The following is a 6693-nucleotide window of genomic DNA, read 5'->3' on the forward strand; positions in this document are numbered from 1 at the left end:
TTAAATAGATCCTTACGTTTTTGACAATTTGATGAAAAGCCTTTAACATTCATACTCAAAATATTTATGTTCACAACCTTTGACATGTGTAACAAGAAAAAACTGATATATTTGAAAGACATTGAGAACTCAGATAAACTGTCAACACTATTATTCTAATTAATTACATCTATTAATGGAAAGTGCACAAACATAGGAAACTACAAAAAGATGATAACTTTTTACACGTTTTAGGCATACCTCGCCTTTAGGCAAATGTCAACCTTGTCCTCCGAGCTCCTCCTGTTTGTGGACCATTCAAATAACATATTTATCTTTCAAGAAGTTTTTTGTCAATATCATCTGTCGCATCCATCCTGTGTTGATTCCCCTGTAAGTCCAACACATATATATGTCCATTATAATACCACGCACTATCCACCAAATGCTGTCTCTCTTCTGCCCTCAGTTTTCGCAGCAGCCGCGCGTTCAAGTCGGTTATGTGATCCAGCATTATAAAGTCCTCTTTTAGCTGTTCTCTCTTTACAATCACTGATCTCCTCACCTCACTTCTTATGAATTTTACGATGACAGGTCTTGTGTGATTCTTGTCATTCGTAGGTATTCTGTGGATTGCCAGAATGTCTCTTGGATCCAAAGTGACTCCTCCCTTTTCTGCCACCAGCGCACATAACTCCTCCTTTAACTTCTGTCCCTTTTGTTCTGGCCAATTCAAAATTTTATGTTATTTTTCATGGAGTATTGTTGGTTCATATTTGCCATTCTGATGGCTGTACTGGCTATTCCATTTATTTTTTTCAACTGTTTTTCCAGGGTAGTGATCCTGTTTTTCAATTGAGAAACATTATCCATGTTGGTGTCATTATCCATCATTAAGCTGTCAACCTTGTCAGAGAGCTGTTTTCTCATCTTAGAGAGTTCCTGGCCATGGCGATTCTTATTTTCTTCCAGATCCCGACTCATCTCTGTTTTAAGTTCCTTCAGCATCCCCTCCTTGATTTCCTCCTTTAGCTCTTCCTTCATCTCCTTCTTTAGCTCCTCCTTTACCTCCACAATAGCACTTTTGACAAGATCTTTTATGTCATCCTTGGTCACTTGTTTTTTAAGGGTTTCTTGTATAGAGGTAAGAGTACATTTGATGTTCTCCATTTCTGAATGATCATCCTCTCCTGCTGATGAAATTCTCTGTTTTGTGACTGGCTTTGTGGACACTATCTAGCCTTTGACCTCAGCTGGGACTGATGACAGTGACAATGAAGATCTGCTTTTGTCCATTATCTGTTTGGTGTTTGATCTTCCAGCTTGTGTGTCCTTTATTTCCTTTGTGGCCATTTTAATGCTCCAGTAAAACAGGTGTACAGGTGAACACAGGTAGAACACAGGTAGACATGTAGGTTTTTCAATTTTGAAAAAAGGTAAAGCAAAACACTTATTTCACTATTTTTTGGCAATTATTTTATCCTCTTGTCTAACAAAAGCAAGTCAGAAACATCTGTGACAATTTTCACATCATAAATATCACTGAAAATATCTTAATTCCACAAAAAACAGGAGAGCTCTGAAACACACCTCCTCACTCAACAAGCATGACCTTGACCAGTGCGATGTTTCTGTTCTTACTTTTGGATACGTTATTGAATAGGTTATTTACTAGTCTTTCTGTTTGGTTGTCGGAAAGGGTACCTTAAGTAAGACTTGTATTATGGATGCTCCCGCTGAGATATTTAGTTTTACCTGTCTTGTTGTACAGCAGCGTCTCTGACTATATCACAGAATCTAAATTCTTATGTAATGGACATAAACGAAACACAAAGAGAATGTAATCAAAGAGATCATCTTTTTCCAGATCTTTAGCTAACAGTGTCTTTAGTTGATTCTGGATCCACGTTTGGTCTTAACATGAATGATAAGTGATTTGAGGTTCACATAGGATTTTTTGCAGGAATGGCACTTAAACCTTCCATCATTTTAGTTCTAACTTCAGACAGGGTTCCTTCCAAAAACCACCTCCTTACAATTTTTAGCTCTACTGGTCAGAGACCAGAAGAGCTTATGCGATAGTAAGGTGTCCGTCGTCCGTCCGTCTGTCTGTCTGTAAACAATTTTTCAAAACGCTACTCCTCCTACAGTTTTGGTCTGATTTCAATATAACTTGGCACACAAGTAGACTACACTAAGATACATAAAATAGTGCATCGGTTTTTGATTTCGATGAACGATGTTGCCATGGTTACTAAAAATAAAATTTTCTTTGAAATTCCTATAAAACGCTACTCCTCCTACAGTTTTGGTCTGATTTCAATATTACTTGGCACACAAGTTGACTACATTAAGATACATAAAATAGTGCATCGGTTTTTGATTTCGATGAACGGTGTTGCCATGGTTACTAAAAATAGAACTTTCTTTGAAATTCCTTTAAAACGCTACTCCTCCTACAGTTTTGATTTGATTTCAATATTATTTGGCACACAAGTAGACTACACTAAGATACATAAAATAGTGCATCGGTTTTTGATTTCGATGAACGGTGTTGTCATGGTTACTAAAAATAGAATTTTCTTTGAAATTCCTTTAAAATGCTACTCCTCCTACAGTTTTGATTTGATTTCAATATTACTTGGCACACAAGTAGACTACACTAAGATACACGAAATAGTGCATTTGATTTTGATGAACGGTGTTGCCATGGTTATTAAAAATAGAATTTTCTTTGAAATTCCTTTAAAATGCTACTCCTTCTACAGTTTTGGTCTGATTTCAATATTACATAACACACCAGTAGTCTACACTAAGATACATGAAATAGTGCATTTGTTTTTTATTTTGATGAACGGTGTTGCCATGGTTACTAAAAATAGAGTTTTCTTTGAAATTTCTTTAAAACGCTACTCCTCCTACAGTTTTGATTTGATTTCAATATTACGTAACACACAAGTAGACTACACTAAGATACATAAAATAGTGTATTTGTTTTTTATTTTGATGAACGGTGTTGCCATGGTAACTAAAAATAGAGTTTTCTATGAAATTTCTTTAAAACGCTACTCCTCCTACAGTTTTGATTTGATTTCAATATTACTTGGCACACAAGTAGACTACACTAAGATACATAAAATAGTGCATTGGATTTTAATTTCGATGAATGATGTTGCCATGGTTACTCAAAATTGAATTTTCTTTGAAATTCCTTTTAAACGCTAGTCATCCTACAGTTTTGGTCTGATGGCAATGGCTTCTTTTCTCATCCTTTGTTATAAGTACAAACCAGTAGAGCTACAGTCTCGACAGAGACTTCTGGTTTAATTTTTTTGTCAATTTTCACTCATCCAAGAAATTTTCTTACTTTTCACTCATCCAAGAATTTTTGACTCATGAAAGTCATGTGAAACAGGAATTGTTTGTTTTTCATCTTTCAATCTTAATTAGTTCTTTCCATGAAAATGTCATGGAAACCGGTTCTCTGGTACAAAACGGCCGTGCGTGCCCTTACAACCTCTTTTGCGGTTTCTGGGTTAATAAGATATAAAAATTTAATTTCACTTGCATCAAGCAATTTCATTGGCTGAATCATTCAGAGGAACATATAATATTTTGTATAACATAACCTGCCTACGTCACAATGAGTTACGTAAAAAATGTATTACTCCGCTTGACGTTACTTTGAAAATAATGCTCAATTTGAAGCCTTATTCTGGAGGAAAAATTATATTATTGTCTATACTGAAGTTAAATTATAAGGAATGAAACTAATTTCAACTGATGTTATACGATGTAACAAAACTTGGGACAGTTTACGCTTTTTTATAAACCGCTTCGCGGTTTATAAAGCGTAAACTGCCCCAAGTTATGTTATATCGTATAACATAAGTTTAAATTAGTTTCATTCCTTAATTAACTTTTTAAACAACTTGTCTTCCTTTAAGGTACGCATGTTTAATTGTAAAATATCTATCTAAGTATATTCATCATTTTAGAATCGATGTAATGCTAAAAATTTGATTACTTGAAACTGCTTTGTAAATTATTATGAAACAGAATTTTCACAATATACAAAAAGAAAAAAGTTTAAATGTACATAATTGTTACTTATTGATATTTTCATTTTCAGAATGTTTTGTCAAATTATTACATAGATTCTTATTATATTGAATTGCGGTTTCTTGTTAATAGAAAATCTTAACTTTTATACAACTTGTCTTCCTTTAAGGCCAACAATAACAGAGGCTGAATTCAAGTTATTCCAATCCTCACTAGCCAAATGAGAACCCAGCTCAAAAAAGAAGATTTACTCGACCCTGACAATGGATTTTCGCAGTGGGCGCAAGACGAACTTTCAGGAGGAAACTCAGCCCCAACAACATCTATTGGGGTCACACCAACAGTTGTTAAGATACTACTTTATTATAAGAAAATTCAAAGGGAACAAATAAATTCTCTATAGAACAGATCTCGAAGAATTTACAGCTAAAGACAATTATTGTATTCATTTGTAGAGAGAACGGAAATGCCACTGGCAAAGGCCAACGAAAAGAAAGATGTAAGGATATTTATACTGGTTAAGGTTTAAATCAGCTTAAAGAAGAAAGTCTAAATAAATTACGAAATTAATTTTTACATTTCTATAGTGACAAAATTAATCCTTGATTCTATAGATATCTTGATTATGTAGATTAAAATGTATGTAAAATACACATTCCCCTTGATATTATTATCATTGTGTATTTCAAACACTTTTGTTATTTTGTTTTCATAATCATAATAGTTCGGCTTTGCTAGAATGAAATTATCAAAGTGAAATATAATCGGGAAGACAAGAAATCTTTTAAGATTGTAGCCGACATGCAACGGTCCATTGCTAATTAAATATAGCTTTCTGCTTGAGAAAATTCGAACAGATAAAGCAGAGAGCTACATATGTATGCGTTGCAGAAACCTTCGATTTAGGCCATCGATTATTGTCGCTCACTTCAGCGTTAAGCTAAATACATGTATTAATATCGGAAAAAAGAGCTTCCGTACAGTTTCCTTGTGTAAAAGTAAGCCGACGATTGTAAAAGTCAACGCTCCTCGCAAAAATCCACGACCTATTTTAAAGTTTCTGTAAGGCGCTTAGTAGGCTTCAGATCTATGCGCCCTTAGCTGCAGTTGGAACGGTGAAACTGGATATTTGTTGTGTGCTTATCTCAAAATCATAATAGGGATACAGCAATCTTGGGGAAAAAACAAATTCAATTAAAAAGAATAAAAAGTCCCGTGCATCAAACGCCTGGTATTCTCAATGGTTACAATATGTTAAATTTATACACCGTTTAAATTGAACTTGTATCATCAGCTCCTAAGATAAAAAATCGTAAACAATTCTTACCATTTTTAAAATAAATTACTCTGTAACGTAGGTAAAAAAATCGAATGTATTCACTGCAGACAGCTTGTCGCCAGCAAAGCAGAAAAAATATCTTTACAATTCACCATATCCTTCATATAGAATATTAGAAAAATACTAAGCGGAAACGATTTATTATTTTTCAGTCTTTGTAAATAAGTTTTATCACCACCCCTTCCCCTTTTATAATTAACAAATAACACCCAATTGACACAAACTTATTTTTAGAAGATTCACTGTGAGGAACCTTGCGTTTGGTACCAAAAATAATTTTATATTGACTTTGGTGTTTGACCTGCAAACGACAACATTCATCGTAAGCTGCTTTGTTTCACAAAATTATCTTGATTTTTTATCATTAGCTCCTAAAACTTTTCCTATTAGTTTAAAAACAAAATCCAAGTTGTAGTCAATCAAAGTTTTGGATACTGAGTATATATAAACCATAGCCTACGCATCGCATAAAATAGAATGAATAAACTTAATACACATATCGATTTTTAGTTGTGTCATTATTTAAGCATTGAATCATTCTTTAAAAAGATGTAGTCTCATAACTGCAAAGGAATTGCAAACATATTGATTAATGTTAGCTCTATAAGTTTTATTTGCAAAGACAATTGCAGATATAAGATAACATCTTTCAAAAATAATGAATCATTGCTTTTTTCCTAACCCCTTTTGTTTAGCAATTCTGATTTCTTTTTTAACTTACTTGAATTATCTCGAACCTAAATAACAATAAATTAAATGATTACAAATTTTGATTTTCGCTTATGACATTGCTCTTGCATGGCATTTATTGAATGGCGGACACCACAGTAAAATGTATTGCAAATGTGTCGTTTTAAACAGGTTCCACTGTCATATGTTTGAAAATAAAGTAATCTAAATCTTTATTTTCCGTCCAGACATCTTCATTAATTAGTGTGAATAACAACGAAATATTTCTAAATTCAAATTTATTACAACACATATAAAGTACATCTTTTACTGAAAACATTCAGTAGAACAAAATTACAATAATTTATTGCTTTACATAATCCTTCATCCCCTGAAAACATATTTGTTTATTCACTTGATGTCAAACAATTTTACAAAAAAAAAAAACCGTGATAAATGTTAAATTTAAAACCGTCTCTTGAATCAAAATGGATTCGTCTCATTGATGGATGATCTTCCGTCTGTTAAAAAAAAGAATTGAATTAATGTTTTACAGAAATAAGAACATATTTAACTTTGAAAAATTTCTTATAACCATTTGAAATTTTCACAGTAATACAAAAAGAAAAGAAACTGCTTATTAA

The sequence above is a fragment of the Saccostrea cucullata genome, unplaced genomic scaffold, assembly GCF_032062105.1.
Source record: "Saccostrea cucullata isolate Sc308-1 unplaced genomic scaffold, CSIRO_AGI_Scuc_v1 ctg3897, whole genome shotgun sequence".
In the NCBI taxonomy this organism is placed as follows: Eukaryota; Metazoa; Mollusca; class Bivalvia; order Ostreida; family Ostreidae; genus Saccostrea; species Saccostrea cuccullata.